The following is a 20088-nucleotide window of genomic DNA, read 5'->3' on the forward strand; positions in this document are numbered from 1 at the left end:
TAATTATCTCTTTGGATGACATTTACACCGATAACGCCAGGCTGCTGTAACAGGACAGTGGGACGGTACCTTTCCTAGCAGGATGCGAGCGGATGAGATGTATTAAAATAAACATGGTATACCCACCTGTGCATCATTTCCTAAATGTTTCTGGCTTTACGTGTTTCTTCCTTGCCCCGTTTCATCCACCTTTTAATTTAAGCCATTTCAAAAGAACTGCGTGGAGCAATCACATGCTGTCCCCCAGCCTCCCGCCTGCCGTGGCTGGGCCTGAGGACCTGGCTTTCCCGAGCGGTGGCCCGGGCTTGCTCCCTGCTGCTGCCAGTGTTTGGACAGAAACTAAACTCTTATTTTTGGTAAGATGTTATGCTTTACGTGTATTCAACAGAAATTCGGTGTGTTGCTGTTTGATTTTGTTTTTTTGTAAAGGTGAAGTTTGTATTTTTGTCTAATATTACCAAGTTTTATATACCTGAGAGCCTGCCATGGTGTTTTTTTTTTTTTTTTTGAACCAAAAGAAAACAAACCCACCAAAACGCATACATGGTGAAAACCATTTGTGGCCGCAGCCCATTGGCGTCACGTGGCCTGTGGCCCGGGTGCTGGAACTCCAAGTGGTGACCGGGAGGTCTTGGTGACCTGGGCCTGCCCCCGGGATTCCGGAATGTAGAGGACCGGGCGAGGAGCTGTGCCGGCATCGTGACCTCACAGAGACGCAGCGGCGCACCCCATCAGACACCAAGTGGAGGAAGATCCCTCTGAGTGTGTGGACCGCAGTGTCTGCTGCGCCTGCGAACTGCGTTAGCCCCGTGTTGTCCGCGGCCTGCCGCCCCCGTCCTCCTCGTCTCGGAGCTCGAGTGACCGTCTGGGACCCCTCTGTTGCCCTGGGGCCGTATCCGGTGACGGCGAGCGTCCCGGGACTCACCTGTCCCTGGGGAGTCTTCCGCGTTAAGGAGCATCTTCCACGCGTGGCTGCAGGACGCCTGTGAGCGAGCGTGTGGGGGCGTGGTCGCAGGCATGGCCCCGCCCCACGGGGCCCGCTCACGTGCAGCGCGGGGAGGGGTTTCCGGCGGAGCAAGTGGTGTCCCGCAGCGGCGCGCTGCACGATCCTGTGCTGTGGATACGTGTCTGATGTGAGATGTACAAACGTGATCTGTGTATTTACGTCCCGTGAGATGCCCAGAACCCTGCTCAGTTATTCTTTCTTTGGGCAAATGCGTCTGATGGTCTGTCCATTAAAGCGATGGTGCAGAAAGACTTGGTGTGCTCTTGGGGGAGAGGAACGCCCGGGAAGGGGAGGGGCCCCCAGCGGCTGTGGGGAGGATGTTGGTGGGGGGCGGCCACCACATCTCACAGGACTGAGGGTCTCAGCCTGTTCTCCGTTCCCAGATAAAGGCAGAAGACCTTGAATTCTGGCCTTCACCCAGTGCCCGTCCTGTTCCAGGACTCCTGGGAGGCCGCGCCATCGACCCCCAAGGGGTACAGGTGGCATGCTCCGCTGGTTCAGCCCCCTTGTCCCCCATCTGTTGTGAATTTCCCTGGAAGCTCTAGACAGAAATGGGGAGAACAGGCCCCCCTAAGGAAGATGTGGCTGTATAGTGGGGTGCTGGGCCTCCAAAACAGAGCCTGGGAAGGGCTGGGGAGCAGAACGCTTGTTGTAGGGGGCATCCAGGGGTCAAATGGTGAAGCAGGAAGTTGGGCTCCATCCTGGGGGCCTTGGAAGTGCCTGTCAGAGCCGTCTGCCCGGGTTGTGCACCTGTGGACACACACACTCCTGCAGGGCCCTTCCTGTGGCCTCGGGAGGTAGGCAGGAAGCCGGGACCCCTCTGTGGTGCTGAGTTAGTGAGCGGGAGGATGCTCTGGGCACAGAGCTGCCCACAGCAGCCCCGGCGAGAGCATGAGTGCAGGGCCGTGCTCAGCCCTGCAAGCACCGCAGCCACCTGCCTTCCAAGCGTGTCATCCCGTCCTCCCCACCCCATCCTTCTCTGAGAATGCAGTCTGAAAGCTGGGGTGGGCTTTGGGCCCTGCCTGGCTGGGAAGTACCCCCTGCCTCCCTGTGCTTTCTGCTGACCATGTGACCCCTCACCCTGCCCTCGTGACCCCTCACCCTGGCCTCGCCAGTTCTGTCTATTCTGTGGGGTACAGATTACAGCTGAGCCTCGGGGCTCAGGCTGGGTGGGGTGGCCCAGGTGAAGGAGCAAGTATTTTTGGAGCCCAGTGGACGGCTGTCCCTTGTGGGCCCCTGGCCTGAAGAGGCGAGCAAGTGCCCTGAGCTGCCCAGGCTGGGGAGGGCTGTTTGCCCTGAGGTCCATCTGTAGACCCCGGCCCATGTGGTGGGGACCCCTGAGCGTGAGTCTGGGAATGTGACTCTGCTGGGCTCTTCCCTGTGAGGACCACCTGGCCCTGTGACCTTGGGTGACCTTGCATGTGACCTTGGCAGGTGGTTTCCCTGCTCTTGACTGGATGGCTGTGCTGGTCTTTGTGGTGAATGTAAGGGCCTGGCCCAGAGCAGACGCTCCAGAAGGAGTTGTGGGGCCCCCGACCCTGAGGGGGAGCACCTGTGGGCTGAGAGGGACCCTGGGACCACTGATGTCAGCCCGCCAGGCCTGCTTCCCCAGTGGGGCTGGGCCGAGCATGAGAGCAGGGCCTCCCCGGAGCTCCCGCCCGTCGGGGCCGCCTGCTCACTCACAGCTCCTTTCTGGGTGTCTCCTCACCAGCCTGGGACCCTGGGAGGTAGGGCTGGGGTCTGAGTCTTTTCTGGGCCCCCACGGGGCTCCCGAAGGGAGACCTGGTGATCAAGCAGGCAGGAAGCTGTTTGCTCAGAGCGCATCCTTGTGTCCCTGGGGCTGCTCTGAGGGAGGAACCCAGGGTCACCCCTAGGGTGGGGACTGGGACCCAGCCTGGCCTCGGGGGTCTGAAGCACGGGCAGGGCCTGGCTGTCACCCTGCAGCGCCCCCCCGCACCTCTCCAACATCGGCTGGAATCCACTCCCACCCGCTGCAGGGCCCTGAGATGCAAAGCTGGTGGCTTCTGCAGAATAGAAAGGCAACTGTTCAGACCAGGCCCTTCAGCTGCCAAAAATGTGGAGTGTTCGCTGTCTGCCCCCGGCCTGCCGACCAGACCCTGGCCCTGTGCCCCCGGCTGAGGCCCCTGCCTGGCACTCTGCGGGTGAAGCACGCACCCCGCCCCTCTGGCCCCGCGGCCTTCGCTGGCACCTGCCTCTGCAGGACTAGCCACCTCTGGCTCCACCTGGTGCTGCGCTGTCCCGAAGGCCCCGTGTGGTTCTAGCGTGCAGGGTGGACAGACATACAGAAACTTCTCCAGGTGGGGATGCAGTGCAGGCTCCAGGCAGGCAGCCCAGCCCCAGCACCCACAGCCCTCACGCAGCCCCTGGGCCTCAGCCTGCCCATCTGGGGACGAGGAACCTGGAGCAGTGGGCAGGCCCCTGAGCTCCGGCCTGCCCTCCCCGCACCTCTAGGCTCCGGGCAGTCACGCCCTCTGTCCTCTGCCCTCTGCCCTCGCAGGTGGGCTCACAGCCTGGCCCCAGCTTTTCCTTCTGCCCCTCCGGGGTGCCGGCCTCACGGGCCTGGTGGACGTCACCCTGGGCAGCGAGGGGTGCCTGGCGCCTCCCTGGATGCTTTGCAGGCTGGGCCTCCCTTGGGGCTGGCTGGGAATAGGAGCTGGGGTCCCTGCCTTTCCATCTGACGGCCCCAGCATCCTGCCGGTGTGTGCTCCTCCCTGCAGGTCCTTGGGGAGGGTGCGGGGGCGTTGGGGCAGAGCCTCCTGCCGGCCCGGCCCTCCACTGTTCCTCAGAGGCTGTGTTTCTGGAGGGAGAGGGGCTGCTTGTCAGGACCTGTGCTCCTAGGGGCGCCGGCACCTGCAGGGGTCCTGCTGCCACGTCGAGACGGAGGCTCAGCTCAGCCCGCAGCCGCCGAGGACCCCTGACTCTGGAGCTCCGTCCCCCCTCTGCCCGGCCCCCAGCACAGCGGAGACCAGGAGCCCAGGTTCCCCAGCACCCAGACTTCCTCTGGGGCGTGTGGTAGAAAAGCCAAACTCTGGCTTTCAGACATGGAGGATGGTGGCTGTTGCTCTTTTGTTCATTCCTGTCCCTGCAGATGCCCACTGGGGCCACCCCGAGGTATCAGAGAGCGGCTCAGGGACCTCAGAAGGCCTCTCTGTTGCTGGGCTGTTGTCGGTGAAACTGTTTTCTTAATTTAATTTTTGGACTGTTCTTTGCTGGTGCGTATTGATCCCCGCAGTTGGTTTTTATATATTGATCCTACAGTCTTGTGGCCTTGTTTTTAGCTCTAACGTTTGCGTGTGTCTGGGTTTCTTGGCATTTTCCATGTACAAGGTTGTGTCACCTTCCAATAGGCATAGCTGACTACTTTCTTCTCGATCTATTTCTTTCTTCTTCTTTAATTGCCAGGGTGAGAACCTCTGGGATAGTGGGGAGAAGTTGGCAGAGCAGACATCATTGTCTTGCTCCTGGTGGGGGGAAAGTTTTAAGTTTTTCTGCCTTAAATATGGTGCCAGCTGTGGGTTTCTTCCAGGGTAAGGGAGTTCCCTCCTGTTTCTAGTTTGCTGAGTGTTTAGCATGAAACGGTGTTGGATCTTTTTCTGGGTGATGCTTTTTCCACAGTAATTGAGAAGATCATATGTGTTTTTTTATCCTGTGAACATAATGCATGTATATAGTGTGTGTGTGTACATATACACATATACATATGTGCGCGTGCACACACACACACACACACACACGATGTTGACTGGTTTTTGTTTGTTGAACCACACTTGCATTCCTGGGATGAACCTACCTCGTCATGGGGTGCAATCACTATTTTTATGTGCTGTTGGATTTGTTTTGCTAATATTTTGTCAAAGTTTTTACATCTGTACAGAAAGGTACTGGTCTGTGTTTTCTTGTGACGTCTTTGGTTTTGGTATCAACACGTAAAAATGATTCTGTGAGAGTGAGGTCCTTCCTCTCACATTTTTTGGAAGAGTTTGTAAAGCATCAGTGTGAATTCTTTTGAGAACTGTTTGCTAGAATTCACCGCAGACTGACTCCATCTGGTCCTGGGGTTGCCCTAGTTGCGGAAGACCCCTGGGGCTCAGCCCTGCTCCCTCCCAGGCCGCGGGCCTCAGGGGGCCGCTGTCCCAGCCCAGGGCCCTGGGGACAGAGGGCTCTGTTTGCCCAGCACAGTGGGGGGTTGGCAAACAGCCCTGGGCTCCGGCCTGGGTGGCGTCCGGGGCCTCGGTCTGCATACCTTCCTCCCCCACCTCCTCACTGCTGACCTGCGGTGACCCTGAACAAAGGAACTCCCTGACGCTGACATCCCTCCACCGGCTGCATGTGGGGACTGGTCGGGGGCTCCTCGGAAGTCACACGTCTCTGCTCCTTAGAGGGGTGTGGGGCGTGCGCTGAGCCCCCAGGGCGAGCCGGCTGGTCCAGGCCCAGAGAGCAGCAGCGCCGCAGTCTCCTCTCACGGCTGCGGGACCCCCCGGAAGCTCCCATCTCAGAGCCCTGACCTCCCCCAACAGCATGTGGTTGCTGGGGGCCCGGCACTCATGGGGAGAGGAGGGGACCATGGGGGGGACAGACCCGCTTCCCGAGGCGGCTGGGCTCCTGTCCAAATTCATAACAGCCTGAGAAACACCCTCTGGAAAAAAGCAGCCCGATCGTCGTCTCATGTGTTTAAAAAATTCTGGCATTTTCCCCCTCAAAATCTGTCCTAGTTATGCTTGAGATCTCCTGACCCCAGAATACTTTTATTTATGACAGAAAATTCATCTCCATGGCAACGCCTTAGGAAGCTGCAGTCTCGAGATGATAACTTCCCAGGCAGTGCAGACAGTAAATGGATTTCTGAGAGAATAGCGGACAGCAACTCCGTCTGCACTGGCCGCTGGGCAGTCTGAGGGGGACTCGGGGGAGGCGCTGGGCAAGGCCTGGCTGGGGTCAACGAGGAAGCTTTGCACGGAGCAGCCAGCTCTCACCCTCCATGCTGGGCAAACACAGTCAGTCCAGGGCTGCCCGAGGCTGCATCAGGCTGGCAGGGCCGCCTCTACGCTGGGCACCTGACTCTCCCAGCCCTCTGTGGGCCAACACCTGTGCCCCGCATTCCTCCCCTGAGCAGTGGGCACAGGACCGAAAGAGGCGGGCCGGCCCTCGGGAGACCCAAGACACTCTCCCCGCAGCCCTGCTCCGCACCTGGGCTCCCGGGTCAGCTTGCGTTCCACAGCAAGGGAGACAGCGTGGGCCTCGGCCACAGTTAATCCATTGATCAATCCATGTGTTCTCATCCACTGATTCTCCTCAACACCATCCACCCATGTATCCACTCACCCACCCATCCATCCATCCACCTATCCATTTATTCTTCTAAACACTACCCACCCACCCATACACCCATGTATCCACTCACCCACCCATCCATCCATCCATCCACCTATCCATTTATTCTTCTAAACACTACCCACCCACCCATACACCCATGTATCCACCCACCCACCCATCCATCCATCCATCCATCCATCCACCTATCCATTTATTCTTCTAAACACTACCCACCCACCCATACACCCATGTATCCACTCACCCATCCATCCATCCATCCACCCACCCATCCATCCATCCAACAGATATTTTTTCAGCATCTACCAGGGCCTGTCGCTGTGCTGGGCACCAGGGATATTTCCCTTTGTGGGGCTGATCATTAGGGGAAGAGTCAGGCATTGCTCTCTCTCACACACACACACACACACACACACACACACACACACACACACACACACTCACAATCGTGGACTGAAGTGGGGGTCTGCAGGGAAAATGAAGCAGTGGCTGTGTTGCAGGATCCTGACGCTGGGAGAGATGCTTTATGTTTTAATCCTCACAGCCGCCCCGGGGGTCAGGGCCCCTAGCAAGCTCTGTTTTACAGGAGGGTCCCGTCTGGAACGTGCTTCAGATCTGGTAATTGGCAGAGTCAAAGTTTGAACCTCAGCCAGGCTGGGTTGGAATGCTCAGGGTGTCTTCCGTCCATGGCTTGGGGGGCTGCTGCGTGTGGTAAGCGGGGGCCGTGGGGGGCGGTGGGAGGCACGTCAGGGCAGAAGGACCTGTGGTGGCCCCTCAGCCCGGACAGACCAGGCTGGTGGGGGCGGGGGTGGGGTGGGAGGGGGCGGGTGTCGGCGGGAGGGGCCGGGGAGTGAGGAGGGGCGGGGGGTTGGGAGACAAGGAGGGGCAGGGGGTGAGGAGGGGTGGGGCTGCCCACCGGCCCGGCCCCCAGCCCGGACCACCTGTTCTCAAACTCTGCTAACGAGCTGCCTTCTAGGAGTGGAGATGGAGAGATTAGGGGAGGGGAGCCTTCGGTTTCCAAACATCAGGACAGAAGGTAGACAAAGCCGGTCTTCAGAGACGCCGCTGTCTGGAGGCCTGGCGCTCAGAGCCGTTTGAAGCAATTAATTAGCGGGATCAGGGCCTGGCTTCCTGCCCGGGGTGCCAGCCCCACCTGGGCCTTCCTGCTTCCCCTGGAGGCTGGGCCCCCGTGGGCGCTGCCTCCAGGGTGTGAGGCGCTCAACCTGGACGCAGCGCGTCTCCGGCAGGCGCTGGGGACCCCCTGGACGAGGACCGGAGGACGGGGGCGGCTGCAGAGGAAGCACTTTCTCCTCGGACTCCGCCCGGTGTTGGCAGGCCAAGGCTTGCTCCTGGACCCTGATGTGGGCCCGTATTCCCAGTCCTCAGCTGGGCCTGTGGCCTCCGTCCTGCTGAAGCCGTGACCTCCGTGCAGGAGCTGGGAGCCTGGCCGCCCCGGGCCCGTCCCTCCACAGTGCCTGGGACGGGCCTGCAGCCGGGAGTCTGAGAGAGAAGGCGCAGGATGGAGTGGGCGCGGGCCTGGGGCTTTGCTGGATGCGGGCAGACGTGTGAGGAATGAGGACCCAGAGGGTCAGGTGCCCACAGGCCCCGGACCCTGATGCTCCCCCCACCTCTGGGCCAGTCCTGGTGGTCCTAGCTCTGGGTTTGGCCCTCTGGTGGCCCCGAGGTCCTTGGTCTTGTGTTGTTTACCCCGCACTACTTTTACTTGAGACTTTTCTCCAAGTGTCGCAGTGCGGCTGGCACATGCTGTAAGTGGTAGAAAACGAACTTGAAGGTCCCGGCTGGGTCCTCCATGAATCCATTAAAGGAGCCCGTCCTAAGAGCCACGGCTTTAGTGCAGCAAGGCTTGCCAGTCCTCCAGAGGAGGTTATTCAAAAGGGACATAGAAAAACAAGAGAATTCCAGAAGATGATTTGGGTCCCCAGGCAGTGTGGTGCCTCCCCTGGCTCTGCTTTCCTTCCTCTGGCTGACGGTGGCCCCAAACTGTCGCTTTCTAGGTCTGGAGAGAGGGCACCTCGACGGGTTACCTGTCCCACGCCCCTCTGCGTCCAGGGCTAAGCGTGTGTGGGCCCCTGGCCTCTGGACAGTGAGCCCCCCTGGAAAGGCTTTCCGAGTCATCCAGACATCCCTGATGGCCTCACCGAGGAAGACGTACTAGTGGTGAATAAGCCCAGCAAGATACTGGCAGGACCAAGTCCCTGCTTCACCTTGTAAAAGCTCTTGCACACCCTGGTCCTCCCCACAGCCCAAGGCTGCTGTCCAGCTGGGAGGATGGGCATGACTCTGAGAGCTAGCCAGGGCTGCTCATCCTGGGGGCACCCAGACTGTGACCCAGAGGAACATGAGGAAACCAGCGGGCACACTTGAGCCTGAGTCTCAGAACGTGGTACAGAGCCCTCAGGCCACCATCTGATCGGCGGGCTCGTTTATGGACGAGAAAAGTGGGGGGTGGGGCAGGGGTGAGGCCCCGGGGCAGGTCTATACCTCGGGCCCGGGACCCTTGTCCTCCCGGACACGCCCACCTGCCCCTGCCCTCTGCTGAGGACCGGACACCCAGGGTCTGACTCCCCAGGTCCTCTGTGTCTGCCGTGGGGCGGTCCACGTGGCAACCCTTCCCTGCTGTCCAGGCCACAGTGGGGGAGTGTGTGGTCTCTGCCCGTGAAGTCTCATTTCTCAAACTCACAGCCCCACAGGTGAACAAGCCCCATTTTAGGAGGAAAACCCAATTTATTTTTGCACATGTTTGGGAGAATGGATTCCAAAGATATGAATAATTCATCTCTCTACTCACTCTGCTCCTCCGACATTTCGAGGTCAGGAGAAACGGCTGAATTAATTAATTTTGTGTTTTAATAAAAACAACAACGGTGCTTCAGTCTTTTCCCTCATCATGCAAAATGTTTGACCAAAGCAGAGGGTGTGCTTGGCACTGGGGCAGTGCTTTGGCTGGCGGGGGGGCGGGCAGCCACCCCTCCCGAGACCAGCTCCCCAAGGGGCAGAGTGGCCCCCTGTGCAGACCAGACCCCACGGGCACAGGTCCCCGATGTCCTGCCACTCACCAGCCTCAGTGAGTTGATACTTTTCTCCCAGAAGGAGCCAGGGTGAGGCTTAAAATCCTTCCTGCTGCCCTTGGAGCCCTGGACACTGCTTCTGTGGGACGCAGCCCCTGTGCAGGTGGTCTGTTGCCGAGCGGTGTGGGGTTGCGGTGAGTTAGCAGGACCCCAGACCTAGGGTTTGTGCAGGTCTGGCTGCGGCAGCTTGAGAAGAAAGACAGATGCTGTGTGGGCCCGCGTGGCCCTCCGCCCTCCCGACCCTGCCTGCCGCTGGGCCGAGGGACTGCAGAGGGGTCCGGGGAGGTAGAACCACGGTCACTTGGGCCTGGGTCCCTGAACGAGCGTGCCGGCTCCCCAGTGACCAGAACATCACCGTCAGGCTCAGGAGAGTGAGAGCAGACCAGTCCCTGGGCACAGCCTGGGGAGAACCCATCTTCTCCCAGATTTTCCTGGCACACCCTGGTGTTGCCCTGGAAGGACCAAGCCCACAGTTTGGAGTCCAGAACCTGTGCTCTACTGAAAAGAGGGTTTCTTTAGAAAAATGAGTTAGTTTTTTTCTTATTACAGGAAGAATAATTGTTCACTTTAGCATAAAGAAAACTGCAACCTTTCTGTAATAATTTTGGCAACAGAACTTTAAAGAAGACTGCTGAGGGTTCCTGGGAACATCCTCTTGGCTCTTTAAAAACACAAGCAGGTGTGTCTTTAGAAGTTGGTGGATAAGGGTGTGATATCCGGAGCTATGGCAGTCATCTTACAACCACGAGAGCCAATTCTGAGGACTGAGGCCAAGTGAGGATGGCAGAGCAGAGAGGAGGGACCCCAAGTCCTGTGATGTCATGAAACCTCTGTGCACCAACTTGAACTTCCTGTCATGTGACATGATATATTTTAAAGCCACTTCAAGTTGGTTCTTCTGTACTTGCAGGCAAACATCCTAACTGGTTATTTGTGTACTAAAATTTCCCTTCTTAGCATTAAGAGGAGATCAAAATATTGCTCCTTGGGCAGAAAAAAGGCAGTTTTAGGAGAGGCAGTGACGAATGAGGGGCCAGAGAAGCATGGCCAGACCTGAGCCCCAGGCTGGCCAGTGCCCTTGCAGAGGGGCTCCTCCCTGTCACCAAGGTCAGTGCAGGACCCTCACCCCCGGCCATCTCCAGCTGCAGGACCCCACCCCCGGAGAGCCTCCCATGCCTCCTCCATGAGCTGCAAGAGCCCCGGGTGAGCATGGGGCCCTGGGGTCAGCCCTCTGGCCGCCGGACGCTTTCCCACAGAACTCTGAGGAGGGACTGAGTAAGCAGAGCTATTTTTATGTCTTCAGTCATCAGAATCGTGCTCTTAACTCGTAAGAAGTTTATGCTCCTTAGAAACTCGAGCTGCCCAGGAGCCCCTGGGGGGCTGCCAGAACAGATTCGCCCCCAGCCCTCTCCTCCTTCCCTCTGGCCTGGGGGCCATGGGGGCACCCAGCACCTGCTCCGGGCACCGCCCACTGGCAATGTCTTGGGCCGTCAGTCACTTCTGTGTGCTCCCGCCACTCCCAGCCCCAGTGACCCTAGCTGAGGGGTGGTGGGTGCGTCCACCGTGCTGGGCATGACGCTCCATGGAGGGGCTCCATGGGGGTCTGCTGGACGAGGCCCCCAACAGCCCTCCTCTGACACCTATCCCTTGCCCAGGGCCGTCTTGGTGACCCTGCCTGTCCACTTGCCTGCCCCCCAGGTCAGCCTGGATGGGAGCCTCCCTTCCGGCCTGCAGAGACGGGGACATGAGGCTCTGGTTGGGGAGTGGTGACCTGCTCATCCAGCAGAGCCAGGCCTTGGACCCAGGCCATCTCCCCGAGTCTGCACCTTTCTTTCTTGGGGTGAACTCTGTGACCGAGGCCCTCCAGAAACCTGGGATTGGCCCATGCGGCCCCTGTGTCCTCCTTCACTCACTCATTCATTGAGGCAAGCGTCGGCTGGGCCCCCACTGCGTGCCAGGCTCTGGGTGTGCAGGGTGACAGGGCAGGTGCTGACACGGGGCTATGACCTGGAGGCAGAGAGAGATGGAAAATCCGTGAAAGAGCACAGGGGGCCCTGGGGCAGAAGGAGCTGCAGGCCTGTGGGCTGAGGGGCGTGCTGGGCTGAGGAATGTCTCCCCAGGATGCACGTCCACGTGGGACCAGTGAGTGCAGCCTTATTTGGAAATAAGGACTTTGCAGACGTCGTCAGTTAGGTCAAGGCCACTCTGGCATGTGGTGGCCCAGAATCCGACGGCCAATGCCCTCGAAGAAGAGGGAAGCGTGGACACAGGCTGGAGGGGAGGGCCTGGTGACAATGGCAGTGGAGGTCGAGGCTGCTCCATGTGACGGGGGCCTCAAAGGTGCTGCCAGGAGCTGGGGAGAGGCCTGGGCCGACCCCTCGGGGCCTCCAGCAGAAACCAGCCAGTGCAGCGTCCGGACCATCAGCTCTGGCCCCACATAGTCCTGACCTGTCACCATAAGCCCAGCTCTGCCCATGAGAGCTTTCCACCATGATGGACATCCTCACCCACGTGGACAGGGCCCAGCAAGGCAGCCACTGGCCGTGTGTCTCCACTGCCTCCTGAAATGTGGCCAGTGTGACCAAGGAACTGATTGTCTACAGTGTCACTTATTTAAATGTAAGTGGCCACTTGTGACCAGTGCTGCCATGTTGGCCTCAGGCCTGGGGGGCCCACTTAGATCCAAAAAGAGTCCTGCCCCATGGGCCAGGCCCGCAGAGGGCCCGCCTGGGCCCCGAACTTGGCTGAGGGGCCACGTGGGTTAGGGATGGCTGGGGGACCGTTCTGTGGCTCTTGTACCATGTGGGGGCCGTAATCCCATCTTCTCTCCACCAGTTGGAGCTCCCCAGGGCCGGCCTTCCCACTCTCGTCTGGCTCTAGGGCCTGGAGCATCCAGAGAAGGGCCTCCTCGAGAGCTGTGCCCAAGTGCCCGGGCTGACTTGACGTCCAGCTTTTCCTTCTTGAATTCACAAAGCCCCAGGGCTTTACTGAAACCACTGTCTTTGCTTTGCAAGCTGCCCCAGAGCCAAGCAAGCGTTCACTTCCCAGGGTTAACAGAACTGCTTCAAATATAGACTCTACCGGCAGTCCTGATTGGGCAATAAAACGTTTTATTGGTGATAGTCATTTTTCGGCGGGGCGGTTTGTCAGCTCTGACTTCCAGCAAGGGTTATGTAAGCTCAAGTCCAGGGTCCTGGGAGTGGGAAGGCTGCCCTGCTGACTTGGAGGGATCCAGGGTTCTTTCCATAAGTCATGTGATTACCTTAAAGGTGACATCTTTGGGTTCATCAGGAAACCTGAGGAGCATCCAGGTACATGCAGATTACACAGGGCTTGAAAACAGGATCTCAGTGATTTTTAGTCCACCACCAGACTTTTGGTGGACACATCTCATCGTCTGGGGATGGGTCTTGGCTGTGGGACTGAGTGCAGAGGTATAAGGGCTGTCAGTCAGGGTCTGAAGACTCACACTGGAATGTAGGGTCACTGCTTGCCTGGGGACCCAGATACTAGGACATTCACCCGCATCTCAGTAATAAAGCAAGTGGGCCCAGAGAGGGTATCAGTGGTGATGATGAGGTGATGGAGGTGGTTCTGGAGGCTATGGTGCTGGTAGAGGTGTTGGTGTGATGTTGGAGGTGAGAAGGTGTTGGTGGTGATGAAGGTGGTGATGAAGGTGTTGGTGGTGATGTTGGAGGTGATGAAGGTGGTGACGGTGGTGGCGATGGTGGTGATGATGTTGGAGGTCATGAAGATGGTGATGGTGGTGTTGGTGGTGATGAAGGTGTTGGTGGTGATGTTGGAGGTGTGAAGGTGGTGATGGTGGTGGTGGTGGTGACGATCTTGGAGGTGATGAAGATGGCGATGGTGGTGATGGTGGTGGTGATGTTGGAGGTCATGAAGATGGCGATGGTGGTGACGATCTTGGAGGTGATGAAGATGGCGATGGTGGTGATGGTGGTGGTGATGTTGGAGGTCAAGAAGATGGCGATGGTGGTGGTGACAGAGGTGATGGTGGCAGCAGTGGCGGTGGTCCTGGGGGGAGGGCAGTGGGCTGATAATGGAGGTGGTACTCAGGAGGAGAAAGGATAAAGGTCATGATGATGCTCCAGACTCCTTTTTTTTTCAGTGTCAGTGAGACCCCAGAGAACCTGCAGTCTGCTCGGCCTCGCAGTTTTTACTCTAGTATCACAAGGCTGGAAAGACCTGGGCTCAGACCCTGGTGTGTCTCCATGGCCAGACCCACCATGAGGCCCTTGCCCATTGGCCTGCAGAGGCCTCAGCCCAGCCCCCAGAATGGACAGAAAGCACACCCTCTCCCAGACCGGCATCTGCCTCCCATCCTGTGCAGGGTTTGAGCTGGAGGAGGGCCCTGTGTGTGGGGCGCGGTGGGGTGGGCCCTCGAGCGTGTCCCTGTCCTTGACCGCACTCTCCTGAGGTATGAGCTGCACATGGGGAATTCAGGACCTGTGTGCACAGCTCTGACTTACACGTGCAGGCCCGGGACCACCTCACAGGTCCAGGTACACGCATTTCCCACGCCCTGATCCTCTGGGACCAATCCTCACCCAAGGGAATCCCCCAGCTTCACTCTGACTCCCATCACCATAGGTCAACACTCCTCTCCTGAATGTCGTGGGCTGGACCCCCCGAGCCCTGCTTGTGTGGGGTCCCTTCTCCACGTGGTCCTGACAACATCCAGCCCTGGGCCCAGTCAGGCGCGGCTCCTTCATGCGACATCTGTTTATCTGTCACCTTGATGCACATTTGCGTTTGTTCTGGTTTGGACCGTCAGAGCCAGCATGAGCATCCTTGCCGCTTTCGTTCACAAGCCCTGTGCCTCTGGCTGCCCTGAGGGCCCCTCGGGGTCAGGTCGTGCGGGGTCCACAGTCTCCGACGGGCATGCAGCGGCCACTGAGCGGGGGCTGCCCGTCCGATTTCTGTGTGCCCCCGTTCCTTGGCCTCCGAAACTCCCCTCTTGATGGCCCGGAGCGTTCTGCTGTCAGAAAATGTCCAAGCATCCAGAATTCCGGGAGCAGAGCGGGCGAGCTGAGGGATGGGTGTGGAAACACGGGTTCACAGCCAGCAGCGCACAGCTGTTTCCTCTTGCGGCTTCCCAGCCTCAGATGATTTGTTTTATTAGAGGCGGGTCGTGTTTGCTACCGGCCCGCAGCCCAGCAGCCCTGGGTAGGCTGGCGCCCGAGCACTGACTGGGGCCCCCAACCCTCTCCTGCTGTGAGTGTGCAGGGGGAGCGGGGGCCGGGCCCGTGGCACGGCGTGGTCAGCGGATTCAGGGCTCTGGAAAGAGCAGGCCCCCCTGGTCGTGCCCCTGGGGACCCTCAGAATAGGCAGGGCACAGACACTGCCGCCCCAGGGGCGCTCTTGCCTGTGGGGCCTCAGCAAACCCCAGGAAGCCCCTGCCCTCACCTGCCACAGGGCTCTCCGGGTCTGTGTGACGGCTGGGCTGGCCGGGGTGTGGCCAGTCGCCACCTTACACGTATTCCATGTGCCCTGTGTCCTTTCCACCTTGAGTTAAACCAGCTGCTGGTCACAGTAGCCAGTGTGTGAGTGTGTGTGTGCGTGTTGGGGGTGCTCATCACAGAGACCACGGTGGACAGCGCATCCCGCCTACCAGGGTCTCAGGAGCCACTTGGGACATCCCCCTCCGAAGCCGGGCCTGGACGGGTGCAGCGCTAGGGGCTGGTGGTTTCTCAGGAGAGCGTTTCCTGGTCTCCCCACCCCCGGCCAACCAGCACCCCCAAACTGAAGTTTCCCAGGGCAGGTGGGCGGCAGGGTAGGCTGTCTGGGTTGGGAGGAAGTGAAAATGTGTCTCAGTCGTGTCTGACCCTCTGCGACCCCATGGACTGTAGTCCACCAGGCTCCTCTGTCCATGGGATTCTCCAGGCAAGAATACTGGAGTGGGTTGCCATGCCCTCCTCCAGGGGATCTTCCCGACCCAGGGGTTGAACCCAGGTCTCCTGCATTGCAGGCCATCTGAGCCGCTAAGGAAGCTGGTGGGTTCAGAGGAGGTCCATCAAATTAGCGTGGTTTGCTCTGGCCTTGGGGTCAAATTTGGCCCAAGAACCTTGTTTGAGTATTTAACACAGAAGTGGATTTTATGTACTTGCCTGAAGCATTTGCCTTAATGTCCACATCGCGTGTGAGTAGATGGGGCTCAGCACACTGGGTTTGGGCTGGGTTTGGCCTCTCCGGAGTGGGGGCCCCTGGGGGCGATGCCCTCCCTGGAGCTGGGCTCCTGGGGGCACGGGTGCCACCTGCCTGCCTGCTGGCCCTGCAGCCATGAGGGCGTCCTGCCGGCCCCCCCCAGCCCCTTCCCCGGCCCTGCTCCGGCTGCTCTGCACCTGCTTTGTGGGAAACCGTGGAAGGGGATTTTCTCAGGATTCTGGGATGGGGGTTGGGGTGGTGTGGGGAGGAGCCTCCCATGACTTATTAAAACCCCCAACTGGAAAGACTCATTGCAGAGACTGCAGGATCCTGCAGTAACATCAGGAACAGAGAGTGCAGCAGGGCATCCCAGCTGCGCCTCCAGGGCCCCAGCTCGGAAAGTCTCCCCTTTACTCACTTGTCGGGGCTCACAAGTGCTGGAGGGTGCCCAGCCCACGGCCAGACGCCTGCGCCCTTCTGTGCCCTGGGCCCACGTTGTCCTGTGTCCTCCCGGCTCCCTGCAGTGGGTCCGCCCCTGGCCCTTCCTAAAGCCTCTGCCCTGCGCGGCCTGCCCGTCACAGAGCCGGTGGGTGGGCTGGGCTCTCCCATCCTCTCCGGGCATCTCGGCAAACCCTCCTCACGCCCTCAGGACAGCACTCAGTTTGGGCAAGGTCGGCCCCTGGACGCGGTCGTTGTGGCAGTCGGGGGGTTCACATCCCCCAGATCCCCATTTTAAAAAGACACAGTGTCTCCTCTGGGCCCGTTGTGCAAACTCTAGGGTACGGCCAACCCCAGGAGAGGTGTGCGTCCCCCTGTGCCGACCCGATGGTGTGGTCCCCAGACGGGGCACGGCTGGCTGTCCCCAGGGTCCTCTGGATGCGGTCCTTGGGGGACAGAGTTCTGGTTCAGGACTCGGGCCTGAACTGGGAGAGGAGGCTGCCCTTGGATTCCTCGTGGTCCCCAAACTCCCCGCCTCCAGGAAGTTCCAGGCCTCGCTGTGCTGTGTGCGGGGAGCGGGGGTCTTTCACCCCCACCCCAAGCCCTCAGCTGGGTGCCTGCTTCTGGGACAGACACTGACCAGCCTGTCCGGAAAGGGTCATTCCTGGCAGGTCCCACCTGGGGGCTGGCAGCTGGGAGCTGGCGGGAAGGGTCTCTGGGTTGGGTGGGAACTGCAGGCAGCTGCCACCACCGACTGAGTGGCCGTGGGCCCTGGAGCCGGGGGCCTCTCCCTCAGCTTCCCATCCAGCACCCACACCAACGCTTAGCTGCAAGCAGCAGTTGCCACTCTGGCTAGTTTATGCTGAGAAGACATTTGGCAAAAATCACTTATGAGGGAGGCCCTCAGACTCCTGGACAAGCCCGATGCCTCAGGGTGCTGTCAGCTGCAGGCCTGTGGCTCACACAGCCGGGGACCTTGGGAGAGGCCTGGGGCCAGGCTGTCCTGGAAGACGCTTGCACGGGGCCTCCAGCAGAGCCCAAGTCCAGGGTGGGCCGCTCCCTGCTTGGGGGCCTGGGAGGCCCCCTCCTCATCTTGGGGACACTGGTCTCCTAGGGGCACTTTCTCTGAACTTGGGGAGGGTGCCTGCAAAGAAACGATTGTCCATCCGCTCTGCAACTTTCTGCAAGGGGCCCTGCCAGCCTCTGCCAGGATCTGCTGAAGTCTGTCTGCTGAAGTGAGGAGCGCCGGCATCCACGTGCTGAACCCTGGGACCCTCTCCACGGAGCCCCTCCTCCCTGGGATGAGGGGCTGTGCTTTCAAGGTGAACAGGGAGAAACTCACCCTGGCACGTGGCACTGCCCACATCCTGCCTGTGGCTGCTGCCTCCTGTCTTAGAGAGTCTCCAGCACCAGCTTTGCTCAGGCACATAGTAGGTGCCGTGTGTGTGCCCCTGAGGGCAGGCACATGTCTGGGGCTCACACAGCCCTGCTTGGACCCCAGGCGTGCCCCAGCTCTGGCTCAGAGCCCCTCCAAGCATCCCGGGGCCTGCTGGCAAGATGCTTGACTGAGGGCCAGCCTGGTTCCCAGCTTGGAGCTGGCAGGACAAGGACCGTCCTGTCCCCTGCCAGGGTCAGCTCAGGGCCAGGCAGCGGCAGAGGCCGGAGGTGGCCCGAGAAGGAAATGGTTGAAATTTGCAGCCAGGGCAGGAAATGGACAAACTGTGGAGGAGGAGCTGGAATGCCAGCTGGAATGCCGCCCCCTTGGTGCCCGCCCCCGCCCGGAGATCTGGGCCCGGAGTCAGGAAGTGCCTGGTGTCTTGGCCGGAGGAGCTCGGGCCGCCTCGGGGTGGGCGCCCGCCCCGCGCCACCTCCGGTTCCCAGCCAGAGGCTGCCCGGGAGGAGGGCTGGGCGCGGACGGGGCCGCGGGGCGGTGGGGACTGCTTCCTCTCTGCTCCATCAGCCCCACCAACCTCTTTGGCCCCAGATGCTGGCGCGTGTCACACCCGCACTCACGCTCTTCTGCACCTGGAAGGCTCCTCCCCAGGGCAAGACTGTTCAGCCTTTAGGACCCAGCTCTGGCCAAGTTCCTGGATCGAGCTGTCCCTGAAGTCCCCCAGCCCACGAATGCCATGCCCCTCCATGTCCCTGCTGCAGTTTCACAGGACAGACCCTCTCCCCTGCACCAGGGCCGCCCACATGCTCCTCTGTATCCTCCACAGGACTGTGGCTGCCACATGCCGCAGCGCTGGGTGGAACATACAGTGGGCCCCCGTGTGTGCTGGGCTTGGAGATGAGCACTTGCAGTTGCAGCTGCCTGAGCGGACGGCCTTGGGGTCAGAGAGGGTCTTCTCTTTCTTGGGCCACGGGAGCCGCATGGACTCAGGCTTCAACCACCGTGGCCCCCTCTCACCGTCAGTCCCCTGCATCTGCGCAGCCTGGCGTGGTCAGACGTGGCCTCCAAAGTCAGCAGGCCTGTGTCTGCTCCACCAGCCACAGGCTCTATCCCAGCTCCTGGAACCTCGGTTTCCTCCTCCATCAAGTGGGCAGAACAGCACTCCACCTGGGGTGGGGGGGTCCCTGTGAAGCTCTGAGCCACAGCTGACACTTGGCAGGCACTCACCCCTCCCAGAAGGAGGAGGGCCCCCAGCAATTTTGATTTTCAGGCTGGGAGGGCCCCCTCGGGATTCCTTTGCCCCAGCGGGGGAGGTAATTATCATTCCTGCCTTGAGAGAGTCGTTCCTTCCCGCAAAGCAGGACAAGCCCAGCCCAGCAGCCTCCCCTACTCCCTGCCTTTGCTCCTGGGGGACTGCTCAGGGTGTCATTGGCAAGGGGGCCGCGTGGGCTGGGGGTTTGGTTTGCCCCCAGAGTTGGGTGTAATTCTGTTGTGGAAGGGACTCAGGTTTCCAGGGGCAGGGAAGCGGGCAGTAGGGGTGGGATTCAGGGGGGTCCTCACCTCTCTCGCAGAAGCCCTGACATCTGGGCTTGAGCTGGCCTGGCCCCTCAGGGTCATCAGCGGGGGCTCCTGGTCCCTGGGAGGTCCGCCCTGTCTACCGACTCTAGCCCTGTGTACCAGGCGCGCCCACCCCTGCTCTCTGACCCACTCTGGCCCGTGTACCAGGCCCCCCTGCAAGATGGGGCTGATGCCTCTGCCCCTTTCTCCCAGGGTGGCCCAGGGGCTCTCAGTTGGCCTCAAGGAAGGCTTTCTCCCCAGAAGGGTTGGGGTGGTGGAGAGACAGTCATCTTAGGAGGCTTTCCCCCGGGAGCCTCTGGGGCTCTGCAGGGAGTCCAGGCCAGCGCTGAGCCATCCCTGCCCAGTGCTGGTCCTTGCCCACAGGGGGCCCGAGGCTCTGGGTGTCCTGGGGAGGGGGCCACACACCCCGCTGCCCTGGCTCCCCAGCCCCGCTCTCGCCTGCCTTCCGGGGGAGGTGGTGGGTCCCGGACCAGGGGCCCCAAGCCCCAGAGGGGCAGGTGCGCTGGCCACAGCCGCCACAGGTGAGGGGGCCGCCCTTCCTGCCCCGAATTCTGGAGAACCCTCCCACTCAGAGCCCCTGCCTCAAACCAGGAGTTGGCAGTGTCTCTGAAAAGAACTGCTTGTGGCCTTAGGTCTGACCCCTGACCCCCGGGCTCAGGGCCCCATGTGGCCACGTGTGTCCCTTCCCTCGCCCGTCTTGAGGGGCCCCCAGAGCCCCGTGAGGACCCCATGAGGGGCGGGTGGGGGAGCACGGCCTCTCGGGATCGCCAAGGTGCCCGCCTGGGGACACTCTGGCCCAGCCTCCACCCTGGGTCCCGGCAGGCAGGCCTTGCTCAGAGTCTTGACCTGTCTCGCCGCTTCCCGAAATTTGCCACCGGAGATCAGATTCGAGCTAAGGAAACATTTATTTTAGATGTAAGCTGATCGTAGTGGCAGCCTGGCCGGCCTGTGGATGGCGGGGCCGCTGATATAAATAGAGCGCAGTTGTTGCCACTTGTAACAGGGAGCCCCCAACGGCCTGCAGGGGGAAGCAGGGCTGGGGACGCCTGCCGCAGGGTGGCCCGCAC

The sequence above is a fragment of the Cervus canadensis genome, chromosome 32 (genome assembly GCF_019320065.1).
Source record: "Cervus canadensis isolate Bull #8, Minnesota chromosome 32, ASM1932006v1, whole genome shotgun sequence".
Classification (NCBI taxonomy): domain Eukaryota; kingdom Metazoa; phylum Chordata; class Mammalia; order Artiodactyla; family Cervidae; genus Cervus; species Cervus canadensis.